At 35.7% G+C, this 16,407-nt stretch overlaps 1 protein-coding gene across 1 annotated transcript in view; it reads right to left on the bottom strand.

The window, feature by feature from the left end:
- Positions 1 to 16,407, bottom strand: part of PRKN (parkin RBR E3 ubiquitin protein ligase) — a 712,407-nt gene that overhangs the window by 86,528 nt on the left and 609,472 nt on the right. The gene's annotated exons all lie outside the window — the stretch shown is intronic.

The following is a 16,407-nucleotide window of genomic DNA, read 5'->3' as shown; positions in this document are numbered from 1 at the left end:
CTTGTGTAAGAAAACTAATCAGTTGCTTGTTAAAACATTTTAGGATGAGCAGCAGCTACTCCTTTCCTCAATCTTGAAATATTGTCACAAGTGAAATGACACTATGTATGACAGGAAACAACACTCTGTTCTCTGTACTGCTGATACTGCCAGGCTTTTCACCCATTGCTTCAAAGCACATGAAATCAAACAGCTCAGAAAACAAATCAAAGCAGTACTCACTCTAGATAGCCAAGATGTCAAGAAAAGATCTTCCCATTTCTTTCACTGACAAGCCCAGATTGAAAAATACAAAACCAGAAACATCTGAAGCAGCATCTTCAGAATACATCTAATAATGAAAACTGGGAAATCTAAATTTCAGTGATTTTACTGGAAAGATCTTGTGCAGTTCTTATCTCTGTACAGAGCTCTTTACAGAGGTTGCTTGTATGCACAGGAACAGGCGGTTAACATGTTAAGTTATTCCACCCCTGTCCTTTAATCTTATTGAGAGCTTACTTAATTGGTCACTATTTTCATTTCCTTCATCCACTATTGAGTGCTAAACAATGCAGTACAAGTTCTAATGACACGACAGCTACAGTTAAAGTGTGCTGTATGATGGTACAACCGAACATAGATAACATATCTGCTTGATCTGACTGCACCTCTCATGGTCAGAAAAAACACCCTTCGTTAATTAAAAAAAAAAATATTAGTTTTAAACCAAAAAGCAAGCCAGAAAGATGAGTCTCTGGCTTTTTAACTGTCCATTCTGATTTTTCTTCACTATATGATGTTTTCAGGTTTAAAAGAGTACAAAGGAAAAAAGCTTTCTGAGACAAGTCACGAGAGATCAGATCTAAAAAAGGCTACATATGAAAAGCTAATAATTCTTTAGAAAAGATTCTTCCCACCTGACTGAAAACAGCAAAGCATGCAAGGAGGTCCTATCATTATTGAGATTATTATTATTATTATTATCTTGGACCCACTGTGAATTGCTTAGAATATCAAAAAATCAAAGCAGACTACCAGATGAATGGAAGTAGCCAATGCCAGAAGTGACATGAAGACAAAAGGAAACTCACAGTTAAAATTCCCATTAGTCTTTTCCTTCTCTGTGATGATCAAAGTTGTAAATACTAATCACAGTTACTTTATCAGAGATAATCATAATGTGACATAATGTTTGTTAAATATTAATATATTTATTTTCAGAAGCTGAATGTATATTTCTAGGGATATTACTTGCAAGGCACACCACCATTTTTTTGGAAACGAAAAAAATAAATCTTTTTCAGATGGTTGAGAAAAAACCCATACTTTAACATGTTTTATTCAATGTAAGTCAAATGCATGATTTGATACAAAACTAAGAATTTCACTCAATTCCTAAATACATTTTCTAGTTTATAGCAAGAGTTTAGTCTCCCTGGTATAAGTAAGACAGAAGGTTCTGGATGCTCTTAATATTCGTGTGCAATTTCCATCAACTGTTCATAGGTTTTGCATATGTGCAAAAACACCTTCTTAACTTATTCAAGAAGCTGTGAAAAAATAAGTTGACTCCTATTAGCTGTCACTCGAATAGTTCTGCAACTTCCATTTATCATAACGTTCCTTTGGCAATGGCAAAAACTCCCATAACTTTAACATCAAAATATATTAAATAAGAAGCGGAACTGAACTTGAGTTTATAATACTTTTTTTAAAATCTGGTTTGGGTGACTATTTTAAACAAGCCTCCCATTACAAGGAAGCTGAGACATGAACAATTTGACACTCCTAGAGTCCTGATATTTTTCCTTACTCGTTTTCTCAGCATATGCAAATAAAAAGGTCTGGATAAAAAAAGTCTGAAAAGCAGGAATGCATAAAAAAATTAATGACAAAGTCTCATTGAAATTGTATAATGAATACTAAAATAAAACTAAGGTCTATGAAATGACTATGAAAATACTATTCATGACATAAAAACATTATGAGATTAAATGCCATGGAAAACACAGCTTTCCTACAGGAGTATCTCTAAATGAATACGTCTCTGTTGTCTGCAAATATTCCAAAATCCATCTTTCACTGCATTGTATATATGTGCGTATTGTTCTCTGTGTAAAATCACAAGAAAGTCTCAATAAAGAGATAAAATAGAGAAACTGAGAAAAATTAATTCAAGGAATTAATGCAACAGGAATAGGGTTATTTAAACACAGTAATAACAATACTTGAGTTAAGTGCTGCATTGAGTAGATTGTACAAGAGGAGAAAATAAACCATACACAAAGAATGGTAAAAGAACACATACACACAAGAAATTAGAGCGCTGAATGAATTGTTAAGTGCTGAAGAATTTAGAATTTATACCACAAATAAAATATGGAGGGAATTAAGTGAATCCAACTGTACTCATAAGTTTTAAATGTGAAATTTAACCAAAAAAAAAACCACCAAAAAACAAAACAAACCAAACCAAAAAACTAGTATGCATACAAAGATTTCTGGATCCCCATGATTGTGACTCATGTCCCCACTTTAATACACATTCAAGGGAAAATACAATAAAATACTTGTGAAATTTATGATGCATATAATGTGAATGACCTTTGCTAAAAGATAGTTGAAAGACATAGTGACTGAAACCTTTCCTGATTCTCTTTTCTAATATTAATCCTGTATATGGAGACAGTTGCCTTCATTTCACACAATGCTATGCCTCATACTCCATAGTTTCCATGAATCACTTGCAGAATAGGTCCAGTTTCAGTGTGGATTTCCCTATGTCTTATCCAGACTCTACAAAGAGCTGGGAGGTAGCTCAAACATTTGAGACCTCTGAAATCATGGACTGTAAGAACTAAACAGATTTCTTTTTAAAATGTTAAGTTGAAGATTTCTTTCCACAGTGATTTTTAAATACAGTGGCTACTTTATTCTGTGTTCTCATGATGTATCAGCAGTGTCATTTTATGAGCAGATGGCTATTTGAAAGAAAAAGATTATTTAATCAAATTCTGGCAGTGGGAACTCACAAGAGAGGAGAAAGAATTCATGTCACTCTGAGCTAGTCATGCCTTTCTGTAAAACAGTATTTAGAAAGCCAACAGGGATATGAACCCTCCTTAGGTTTATGTATGTTACTTGCTGTCAGCATATAAGCATTCCACAATATTGCAGTTATCAGATTTTAGCTGTTTCAGGTGGCTTCTATTTGGGACTTAGTAATTTTAGGGCAAAGTTTGCCATAGATCAGAATGAGCAGAGCCAAGCAGTTATGGAGTAAGTTGTTGATGGCACATCTCACCAATTTACTTTCTTCAAAACCAAGCTGATTGGGAAGATAGTAGAAATATCCTTTTCTTAGGAAAGAAACATTTCTAAAATAGACAGCTTCCTTCTTTGACTGAGTCAGAACACCAGAAAGGAAGATAGGACCATTGTTCAGTTTCATGTTTCCTCACTGTACATTTAATCTGTTATTTTGGATTAGAGGAAACAATTACTCTGATTTATACACCTCAGTACAGCATTTGCCTTATTTACACTACCATATTGTTGACTAAAGATGAGATTATGATCCATCTCAGTTCCCAGATCCTCTTCTGCTATTGATACTGTCCCTGTAAGTATTTATTCTTCTGTATCATACAGGTGTTTATTCTTTATTATTTAGTTGGCCCATTGCAAAGCCAACTAATGATGCAAGGGAGCTGTGGCACATTTGAGAAGGAAGAGGATGTGGCTTTATTCTTGTCTAAGTATAACAACTTCACATTTATCCTTACTGAACTGCTATCAAATTCCGAACTATTTGCTGCACCCCAGCAACTTACCCTATGCAAATTAAATTAATTTATACTCTAATTATTCATCAAAACATCATAAAATAGTCTATACACAGATTTCCAACTAATTATGCATCCATTTAATGAAATTATAATATAATCTTGTATTTCCTAGTTTGTCCGTGGGAATTTCATTATGAACCAATGTGAGGAGCTTTACTGGATTCAGTATAGATGCCATCATCTACTTTTCTCCTGTTCACCTGTCCTGTTACTCTGGAATAACGACGAGTGATGTGATACTCTTGCTAAATACACAATCCTGTTGTCTTCTTAAATTACTTTCTTTTTTTAAAAAAATATATATTTTTTGTTTTGTTTTTGGTTTTGATACAGCTTTGTCTCAGGAATTAAAGTTAAACCTAGTGATCTCTAAGTCTCAGGTTCCCTTTTTTCTTCTTTTTAGGTATCAACTTCATGGTTTGGCCTTTTTCAAAATATTCAAAACATACTCTTAAAAGTGACCATTAATGTTCCTGATTTTCTTCAGCCATTTCCACAGGAAAAACTTCATCAGGCTTAGCTGATTTGAAAACATGTCTCTGTTCTGTCATTTCCTCACTACAGTGGGTGTTTCAAATTCTGTTTCCCAGGTTTTAGCTCTGCTAACCATTTGAACAGTTTCGACCTCTTAAGCTAAGATTGAAACAAAACAAGTAACACTTTTGCCATCTTGGAGCTGTTCTATGATAAATTTTCCTCTCCCACAAAAATCCAACCAACAGTTTCCTTGATCTTTCACATTACTATTTCTCTTTATGGAAATATTTCTAAATATTCTCTGGTAGACTTCATATTAGAAGCAGTTTATTTCACGTCTTGCACTTTCTGACTTTGTTCCTGTTTTTTTTCTATTCCTAGTGATACAATCTACATAAATTTTTCAAGTCATAACAATAGTCACTGTTCAGGCAAGTTGTTCTTTCTTTACCCCTCGTAATTCTCCCTTACATGGAAATAATTAACCATTGTGCCATTAATATGATTTGTTTACTAAACTGTCAGCTCCCTTTTTCTGGTTAGAACTGACTTCTTATAATTTACCCAAGTTTCCTTATTGCTGCTTTCCAGAAGTCCTTGTTTTCACCTTGCTTCACTTGCAGAAGTTATGTTCTGTTTGATTGATTCCTTTTTGCTTTTGTGTAGGGGACCTATTCTAAAGAAATTCATCTTTAAAATAACCAAGCCTTTTTATTTCAGGAGTTGACCACTGGCCATCCATACAAAACATAATGAAGGAGAACATGTTTGAATTACACAGATAACACTGTTTGTGATCACTAAACACTTGAAAATGTTATTAGGGCAATTTATTTCTGCCATGTGTCATCTCTTCAGCAGGAATACTCTGCATGGGTTAAATGCTTTTTAATGGAGTTTTGAATAGTTATATGTCACACTCTGAAAATAAAGATTGAACTGTTCATTCTCTGTTGACTGAAATAATGTAAGAGATCTTTTGCTAATAATTAATGTCACTTCCCACTGGGACAAACACTATTTGCATGGCTTATAACAAAAACAATTCAAACCCACTAATGGGTTTCCCTGAACAGTGAAAGTTTGTGATGCATATTATGAAAACACCACTGGTGAGAACCACAGCAGCATATAAAAGCTGTTATTGTATTGTACATTTATTGCTAAGTTTATTTCTGCTTTGATTCATTTAACTCACCAATTACCAGTTGTTTTTACTCCTCTGATAGGAGGATATGATGAGTTACTAGCTCAGAGGAATGATGCTGTTTGTCAGCCACACTTTTTTCCATCTCTAAAACTGAAATGTTTTCTCAATAACATCAGGGAATGACCTCATGCCTAGAAACAGCTTCCTGACGATGTTATGGAACTTCAAAATATAACAGTAGATACTTGAAAACACAAAATTCAGTAGGCTCTAATCAAGATACATTTGCATAAAAATTCTGCAATGACCAAGAACTCATGCAAAATACCATGGTCATGTGGCAAGGCTGCTCTTTGTACATCCAATGCTTGTACAGTTAAAGCTTTTGTCCACTTATTAGCCCAACCACTCTGCAAATACTCGTGGTTCCCCACTGCTTCTTTCACACTCACATACCATAGTTTCCAGCTGCAGATCATGATACCAGCATCCTAATTCCATCTTCATTTATACACAGACTAGGCAGCAGTTTCCTGTGATTCTGATTACACATAGCCAAGACACATATACTCTAATCTACACTTTTTTATGCCAGGCCCACCCATCAAAAGATATAAGTTTATCTATAGAATATGGATTTTCAGACTCCGCTAGGGATCTCTTTGGAGAACCCCCCACTGTTCTAGCTGTTACTCTTTACCTCCACCTGCTCACTAGGGACCAAGCAAGCGACCAGAGGTGCATCACTGCCTCACCCACCCTCATGGGTGGCTTCCTCAGCAGAGGATGCAAGATAAAGATCCTGTCATCTCCTTCTGGGCTGTTCCCAGGAAGTGCAGGAAGAGTTTCTCATTCTCCAAGTCAAGAGGGGGAGTGAAGATATGGATGCCTCTTTGAGAGTCTGGGGGTTAAGAGGTATGAATTATTTAATTTTTGAGAAATACAGGGATAAAATGGAGTAAACTGAGAATCAGTTATCCACCTGTGATTTTCTGCCCTTAGTCAAGGCCTCCATTCATAGATAAATTATATTATCCATACCAGAACTTTCCCTTTTCTAGTCTCTTATGATGGGTTCTAAGCACATACTGCATTCTGGTTTTCTGTTATTTCCCACTGAATTACACGTGGCCATTGCTCTCCAAATTTACATCCTTGCTTTTAATTAAGAAAATTTTTATCTTACTGTATATAAGGGATGTCTTATTTTACTTGGTCATCATATTTTGTTTTATTTTGATAGTTCACCTTAGATAGAGTGAAGAAAATGTTGCAAAGTCAATTACAGCTTAGTGACCTTAATACCATTTTGAAGGTTGAGATGAAACTTCTAAACTTACTTTTTCAAGATTATAACTTTTCCCACATACTCTCTTTCAGGCTGAGGGATTTTTATTCTTATGTTTTGTTAGAAGTGGATTTTTTTTTTTTTTTTTGAAGCTTCATAAGCATCTATTTGTTTTGAATTATCCAACATAAAAAGATAGCAATTTTGCAGCAATCAAGACAGTTTTCAGATGCTTTTTTTGGACTCTGGTAATTGAAAATCAGCTTTGTTTCAGCACTTCAAAATCAGCTTTGATTGTGGAATGGTGGCTTTGCTGTCTCTTTGAAATGGTTTTGAAATAATAAAGTTCTGCATGTGAAATCATTATTAAATAATTTACTGAAGTAGTAGTGATGAGAAAAGTTGACCATGGAATAACTCTGCTCTACTTAAAAAAGTGTTTTAAAAACGATTTATTTTCTGTAGGGATATTACACTTTGTTATATTTTAAAATCTCTCTAATGCCATTTGCTCCTTAATCTTCAAGAGTTTAGAGCTTTGCTCAACCAAATACATTACAGTGTGCTAGGTCAATCTAGGTTCTATATATAGTATATGGAAATAATGCAACATGTGCACTGAAAACCAAAATTTTGTCTCATACTGGTAAAAAGATAAGCTAATCATTTGATTATTTCACAGGCATAGTGTTGGAATTACAAAAAGGTGTCTGAAAGAGCTTTTGCTGAATGATCCAGTAGAAAATCCTACATAGCTGTAAGCCCAAGAGAAGCACCAGCAAACTGCAGACAACTTATCTTCACAGAAAAGGTTTTGTTTGGGGAAGTATTAATGCACACTACTCCCAGCTTTTCTGTGGTCCCTCCATATAGACTCTTGCACCCTGCATTTCATGCCATTCCTTTACCCATCAGTTTCACAGTAAGTAATCTCAGTAAGTAATCATTTTATGTCCTCCACAGGGAAAATGCTGTTGTACTCTTGAAAGAATGAACCAAGAGCCTGGCTGACCAACAAAATTTATGTATTTCAGAGTCAAAGTAAAGCTAAAAAGAGAAACTCAGAGAAATACAGAATCATTTTAAACTGGGATACTCCTTCTAGTAGCTGTTCATTAAAAAAAAGTGGAATTACTCATGGGATCGAAGCTGACATAAAGTACTACTTTCCACAGTTGTACTTAATCAAAACAGATTTAGATCCCAAATCTCCATTTAACTCTGACATCCAATGAAGTGAAGACTACAAATGCCATAAAAGCTGTAGAAAGCAATAATTTTTTTTGGATCTATGTGAGCTGCTCACTTTATGAGCCTTGAGATTTACTTTTGGGTTGGGCTATGGGCCAGAATTATACCAGACACATAATGAGGACATTTTTTCTTTAGCATTCAGAACTTTGAATTTTTTCCTGGCTAAGCTACAAATGCCAGTCAATAGATTCATTTTAATCTAAGATCTTATTGTTCTGCTCCTATCTTTTTACTCCATCATTTTTCATTGATTAAGCAGCTCTTGCATTTTACAATAATGTAATAATACAACACAAAGTGCCTCAGGAGGTCTTCATATGAAAGGCAATAAAAAAGCTTACTTTGATTCATATTTATTTTCCTTTTCATTTATAAATGAATTTATGCATTCAGCCCATGTTTCTCCTTCCTGTTCAAATACAGAAATTTTTAGAAGATTGCTTGAATAAGCTTCTTACGGAATTAGAATCCTGCCCTCAGTGGCTGCCATTCTCAAGTGACACATCCTCTGCTGATTGCATTATTGTTCCCTCTCCAGTGATTCAGTGATCTGTTTATTCATGCCAAATCTTCCATTAACCCCTAGTTCTGTTAATTTACAAATTTATTTGTATTTGTCTTATCAATTATAAAAATGCAGTCAGTATATAAACTGTACAAAGAGGAAAGCTCAGGCACCTCTCGTGTTCTGGGACAGGCTGTTATAACCAGGAATTTTCAATCCATTATCTGAAGGAAACACAGGTTGGTTCAAAATGGCAACACTATTCCATCACGTGCAAACTTTTTCTCTCTATCATAAAAGGGAGAATAATCTTACCCTGTATGTAAGTGAATATGAAGTCGGAAGACAGAGCTCAGTTTCCGATACATGCAAAATTAACTGGAGATCCCTACAAAGACTTTATTTCTCCTCTCCTGTTGTTGTATTCCGTGTCTTTCCTGAAGGGCCACATAAAAAAAAAACACTGTCACCCTGTCAGGGTGCTTTTTGAAAGGGAAAGGTGTAGTAAGAAAAAAGTAATTCTAAGTCTTCTCTTATCATAAATTTCCATTATATTTAAGGCTTGATAGAATTAGGAGCCAGATACCACTCAGATACTTCTACATAGAGCCCAATTATTTTAATTAGGCAAGAACATTTCAGTCATCAAGAGACTCAGCTGCAGTGTGCCACAGGCATAGACCAAACCAGACAAAAGATGTTATCAAAGCCTGAGGCTTTTGCAATAATGAAGAATTTCTAGGTGAGAAATGGCCCCAAAATTTCTGGAGATGGTATGTAGCTCATCCAACAAGTCTGGCACAGAATGCCAAACTCCTTGTCAATGACACCTGAGAAAATTGACTTCTCCTTCAGATTTGATAAGAATTTAAACCTTGTCGTGAGAATCACAGTATAATATGTGCCTAAGAAAAGGAGTCACAGTCAACCAGAAATGTACATTTTTTGGAGGTACTTTTCAAAGCCTATGTGCTAAAAACAATTTACAGTAAGCTGTGGATGTTTTAAATTGTGCACATTTTTGCATTTCATCTGCTGTAAAATGCTCTTCTCTCTCAGGACAAGAAATTTTAAGGCTAGGCTCTGGAGTCTGCATATTGAACAAGTGACAAAGCTGAGTATTTGGTATCTCTGCAATGAAAATCCCTAACATCCTTCCAGGGGACTGTTTGATCTATCTGTTTATAAGGACTAACATTTATTTAATTGCTAAAATCAACCCATGTAATTTTAAAACCAATTCTTAATTTTATCTGCCCTCAATATAAAATGGATTTCCCATGCTTCCATTTTTAGCTATTTCTCATTCAAGACAAACTGGTAAAACTGGGACCATTTATCTTCTAGAAACACTGGTTTGCAAATACTAGTCTGAACAGATTACAATTCATAGAGACTAGTTTTGTCCTCTCTGGTTCCTAGGTCCATATGTTCAGTTTTGACTAATTTTTACAAACAAGAACTCAATTTTGTCCTAGTTTTCTCAAATACAATTTTCCTGACTCAAATGCAGCATTTTTCTGCCATCTGTGTTCTCATGCCACATACAGAGATCAGCAGCCTCCAGCTCCTTATCAGGTAACTACCTCTTTACCTCCTTGCTCCTTCTTTGTCAGACCACATATGACAGTCTTAAAAAAGTGAACTACTAGATAAGCCACAGAATACTAAATCAAGACAAAACACTGAACACAATGCACATTCAATACAAAATATGCAAGGTACATGTTCAACAGCCATTGCTCATGATGCAAAAATCAGAGAAAAGCTATACTCTACATAAATTAAAGGGATACAGGGACATCCCATCAGGTTCTGGCCACCTAGCAGAGAAAATGAATGAAGTTTCATGCTGTTTGCTAACATTTGAGCAGCTAGTTCTCTGTGAGTTGGGGGGTAAAGGAAAAAGCAGTTATTCTTCTACCTATTGAAGCAAGAACAAGTAATTGATTTGCTCTCCTTACAAAAAGCATTTATTTTGCTTTTGCTAGTCCTATGAACTAATGTGTTCCATGTTATTAAAAACAGAAACATTCTCTAGATTTCTTTATTCACTCATTGCTGACACTTGTCATATCAGTCATCAGATCAGTCAATGAGTTTGTAGCACTGCAAGATATGGGCAATGGAAATAATGCACTTCGACAGCAACATACAGCTTGTTAATTGTACAGAGCTATTCTGAGGCAAACATTTTATTAAAACACAAACATTCTACTACATCTTAAAAAGCCCCATGTTTTTCCAGTTCAGTTTAAGGCAAGTAAAGCATTACCAGAAAAAAACCACTCAACAAATCCAAAAAGAATTTTTGTCAGTCTGAGAAAGACTGTCATATTTTAGCAATGAAACAACTTGCTTAGCTGCTGAAGCTTCCTAAAGGCTGGAGTGCCCACTCGATAGAAGAAAGTAATACATGATTACTGCTTAGAGCTTGTGGTGCAAGGCTAGAAACTTAGCATTTAGCAATAATAGAAAATGTCCGTCTCATTTTCATTCTCCTTTAAAAAACTCCCTATGAATATTATGAAACACTCCTGCTGTGAGATGGTTTCTTAATCTCAGCAATATCTACAGCTATTACCTTATCCATGGTAATACCATGGTAATACATGGTGAATTTTCTTAAAAGTGAAAATTTAATGACATATGGAACAAGGACAGATACTTGAAATGTAATAACAAAGAGTAACCCTTCAATTTTACTATGGATATCAGAAAGTAGCTATCTCCTATTTCCATTTCAGTGTTTCACAAATGGCAATAAGGTCTTAAGGTCTTTTTTTGCTGAATCATTTATCTGTTTTTCAAAACCTTAAAGCCACTTATTTGTGCTCCTGCTTCAACTTTCATTCCCATCTTACAACTAAGACAAAAATTCTGATCATTGTGTGCATAGCCCTTCTTCACTCATGAACTTTTATTCACCTCATTACAAAATTAAAAGATTTTTTCCAGTGAAATTATCACCAAAGATTGTCTTGAATTACCATTACTCATCTTGACTACCTGCATATTTTGCAGCATTTTAAAAGATGCCTATCTTCTCTTTATATACATGCAAGATTTTCCTTGTACTGCTAATGATGAAGCAAAGCACTTGTTCAACCACTTATAACTCCAGCTCTGAAAAGAAAGTCAGACTTTCAAACATTTTTATCAGGACATATATATGGAATAATGTGCCAAAACTAGACACAAGTGGGACAGAAATTGCAAAAATTTGTGCAAAAAGTACATGCTAATCATGACGATACATTGCATTAGAGCTGAACTTTACAACAGAAGTCTTAAAACTGCCAGAATGTGGAAACAGTTTTTCACTTCTAAACTGGGGTGTGCTTGCAAACTATTGTGCACTTTCATATGGATGTTTCATTCATAGTTCTGAACCAGTATTTTCAAGCTAGTTCAGGTCCCAGAGGGAGTGTGAATGCACTCACACAGCACTCCAACTGAGATATAACCCCCCCCAAATAAACAAAACCGTGCCAGAACTTTAGAAGGACACACCCTGTTAGCATAATCACTGTTTGACTCATCAAAATTAAGACAATAGGAACTTGTGGCTTGGGATTTTTGTAACTTGGATTTGTCTCTTCAGAACAAAATAATTGTCCAAATTATTCAGGGTTAGCTTATATAAATATTAACGTGCTTAACAAAGACTTGACTGAAGATGAAACATGCATGCTAGGAGAACAGGAGAAAACTAACAAAAAAGAGCTGTGTAAACAACAGGAATGTGTATTGCACTACTCAAGTAACTACTTGAGTGTTCTCTATTCTATTAAGCTTTCTGAAAAGGCAGACAATTATCAGTTCTACAAATATGCTGCAATTGCTTTTGACATGTGCCTCCTTTGCCATGGAAGAAGAATGTGAGAAGAAATCAATGGGAAAAAATTGCTGGGAAGAGTGAAATTGCCTTAGGGATTTTGTTCTATGTAATACAATGGCCTAGGAATTCTATTTATAAGGAAGACCCAGTATTTATATCTATTGATTTTCCAGGGACTTCTTGCAGTCTGCAGTCTTAAAATTTTACCTGTTCTAAAAGGGAACACATCTTTTGTGAAACCCTGATGTTCCACAATAGCATTTTGCTTACAGAACAGTAAATATGGTGTGAAAGAGGTGAAAATTTTGTGCTCCCTTTGCAAGGTTGGCAGAACATCCTTTACCATTAAAAGTTTAAGACAGTAGCCTTGTATTATCACTTGTGGACTGGAGTTTCCCATTAAGGGATGTGAATGAAGTGCCACAAAAACATCAATTGTGACAGCTTTTTCCTAAGACCATGGAAATTGTTGGCTGGACCTGTTTGGTCCATGGAAATTGTTGGCTGGATGGTTTGGAATGGTCTCAGGATATTCCTGAACCTGGCTATAGCTTGAAGACTCAGGTCTCCTAGCAAGAGACCTCAAGCACAGAGGATCTCTGAAGATAGATTCTTCTTTATCATATAGACTATGCTAGGAGTTGGTAAAATCAAGGGGAAAAGACTGATAGAGGCTCAGTCTCCTCTACTCCTGATCCCCAGCTAAGACTGGGATGCAGTCAGAGGGTTATCATCCCACTAAAAGATAACTGACAGTGGATATTTTGCAAGACAGATGAGCTAAGTATAGAAACCAAGGCATACTTTTCAATAGATAAGTAGTATAGTACCTTTTGAGGCTCCATTCTAAGCTGTTCTAACTCGAAACTTTTCTTTAATATACAGCCAATAGTATGTCACTATAATATAAAACAAACAAAAATGTTTTATTCATAGAACATTTGTATGCCTTGATTATCACAGCTTTTCTTGTGCCCAGGACAGCTGGTACAATATGTAATGTCTTCTGCATTTTATTGATATTTTCTTGTATTAAATATATCAGAATTTTAAACCTGAGCAATAAAATTTAGTAACAGAGGTCTGATGCAGAGTAATGAAGGTAGAAAAATAATATATAATGGTAAATCAATTAATATGTATATGGCTAATGAGAAAAAGTATGAAAGACAGGTGAGAGTGAGGTCAGTCAGTGATAAAACAATATGCCTTTGGTGAGGACTGCTCATAATCATTATAAAATAACTGCATGTTACTTTTCAAGCAAAAATAAATCTCTTCTTGTACTATTTATTTTCCCAAAAGCCTGAATAGATAGACAGCAGCACCTGACTGCAGAGGCTACATATGGGGATGCTTAAATTTAGAAACTTTTCCTCCACTTTTTGGTACAGTTCTGTCTAGGTATTTACCAGGCTGTTTTGAGGGCTCATATATGCCTGTTTCCAAAATTCCCTGAAAAGAAGAAAAATCCACTATCTCTACCTTTCCTGAAGTCCCTTGTAGTTCATGCTCTTGGTGACTCAGTTGGAAACTTTTAGCTCTGATGCCAACAGCAAAGACTTTGCCAAAAGAGATTCTAGTTCCTCATTTCCCATAATAGAGAAAGAAACTGAGGAATGCAAATGTCTGTACCCTAAGCCTGCCCCAATTACCTGTTCATTTTTCAATGCTTTTTCAGATTTGGTTGGAGTCCTTACATGTTTGGGACTGCCTCACAGAGTTTTGACTCTGAATAATGGAATATTTATATCACCTCAGTCCCTGAACCAGCTTATTTTCTATTTCTTCTGCCTCTCCTTTTCTGAAATGGCTTCTAAAAACTCTTTTCATTTACTGTTCCACTTTCTCTTGGAAAGCTAGCCCTCCTCCCTCCCTCAGTCCATCTCATCAGTTCATCAAAATCCTCAACTACTTGATAGTTGTTAGCTACCCTTATACTGAAATTCCAGCCTGAAAAATCAGTTCTGTGCAATGGACAACCGTTTGTCTCCAAGGGCTTTTGGGTGATGAACAGATTATTGATGTCAGATGTAACTTCTGATGTTAGTAGTATCAACTCTGAACTTTACCCAGAGACAGAGATTCAAATACCCCAAAAGAAACTACATATCTAAAGTACAGCTTAAAGGACGACACAGATATTCATAGAGAATTTCAAGATCCATTATGCCTTCCTTATTTCCTTGTTTACCAGCTTTAATAAGGAATGTGCCTCTAACCTAAGCTGCACAGGTAAGCATTTCAAGGATTATTCTGCAACCTTTATTTGCAAGTGATGGACAAAAGGGACCTTTCTCATGGGTGTTTGTTTGAGTTTTTAAATCACTGTTTACACTTGTGAAGGAACCCAGAGCTCTGAAGTGCATGTGTCTGGATTGCAAAAAGAGTGAAAAGCCTTCACACTAAAGAAGCGAAGTATCTGGGAAAAAAGCCATCGTAGTTTGATTTCCCGAAAACACTCAGAGTGACTACAAAAACCAGAGAACACGAAGTTTTCCTAACTGTCTTGGTGTTCTTTCAGGCAGCTCCTTACCCTGAGCCAGCTTTTCCACTGACAGCTGACTTCAGTGCTAGGACCTTGACCACAAGAAATCTTTTTCAACAAATCTACCTCTATTTGGGCCCAGATAATTTGGCAGGGTGCTAATAATAATAAAAAAAATCTGTATTTTCACTCTGTTCCATTACAGATTCTGAGTAAAGGCCCTCATGTTACCAAGATGTGCCTTATAGACCAGTCTCTTACTTCTCATTTAACCTCAGTAAATTGTACTACCTAATGTTCAAGATGCCACCTAAACCAAAACAAAGAGTGGGATTAAACTCAAGGCTGCACAGGATCCATAAAAAGAAAGAGAGGAGTTTGCTAAACCAGGCAATACATCAATTCTTTGTGCTATGTACATTTTATTTACAGGGCATTTGCAGATTCAGAATGATGATGAATGAAGCTACAAAACACAGTTTGATTTCCATCATTTCAAGGTAGAACGCAGGGTAAAAATTATTTGTGATTTTATCTTTTTTTAACCAACCCCTAATAGTTAATCCAGAGGCATTTCTTTTGTTTACTTGGGCTTGCTTCTTATTACTTCCCACCTTCTGCTTTATTTTATAGCCCTATATCTGATCAGTGAGTCTGGGGAGTACTCTGTTTTACACGCACCACTGCATGGACAGATAGGGTTTTACCAAGGTCGACAGATGCTAACCTGCTCATAGAAGACAAGTTACTGCAACTTCCTAGTTCAGCAAACTATTATTCTTCCATGGTATCAGTTTGGGCAACATCAAAACTGCAATAAAAAGTGTATTTTCCACAAGAACACCACCAGCAAGAACATGGTAGTATTTTATAGATATTTTCTCTCGTAGCCTGCATGGAATATAACAACAACACCAACTGTGGAGTCACTTAGTGTAAACATCAGTTAGCCACTCTGACCTAATATTTAGTAGGTTGTTTTAATATAGATTTCTCTCTAAGTATTTCTTTTTTTTTTCTTTTTTCCCTAAAGCTTGATTTTTTAAGGTACCTTTTTTTTCTATTACCCATGCTATCACCTCTTAGCACAAACATTTTCAAGAGTCATCTGTTTCCCAGAAATCGATAGTAATTGTGCATTCCCCCTGCTTAAAAGCAATTTTCGTGAGAAAACAAAAATATTCCTATAATTTTCAGCAGGTATCTTAACATGCATAAACAATGTCACTGCTGTGCCACAGACTCGTTATTCTCTCCTTTTTCCTATGACTTATAAAGTTGGTGTTAATATAATAAGGAACGATTTACTCAAGATCCTGTTTGTTACTGCTGAATGTTAGGAGAAGACAGACAAAATGCATTTGGATTGTCATTTGCACACTTCAGTTTCTTACTGTAACTACTCAGCAACTTCTTAAACCAAATAAAGCAAAGAATTCTGAAGTGGATACAGTCCACACAGTGAAATCACCATCCCTCAGCCACGGTGCTATATTTAAATTGTATGTTGAGCTACAGCATCCCACTGTGCTATGAGAGGCAACTCAGAATCGCTGACGGAAAACGACAAAAAG

Source organism: Heliangelus exortis, chromosome 3 (genome assembly GCF_036169615.1).
Source record: "Heliangelus exortis chromosome 3, bHelExo1.hap1, whole genome shotgun sequence".
Lineage (NCBI taxonomy): Eukaryota > Metazoa > Chordata > Aves > Apodiformes > Trochilidae > Heliangelus > Heliangelus exortis.
The sequence above is the reverse complement of the archived record's forward strand: the minus strand, read 5'-3'. Positions and strand labels throughout refer to the sequence as shown.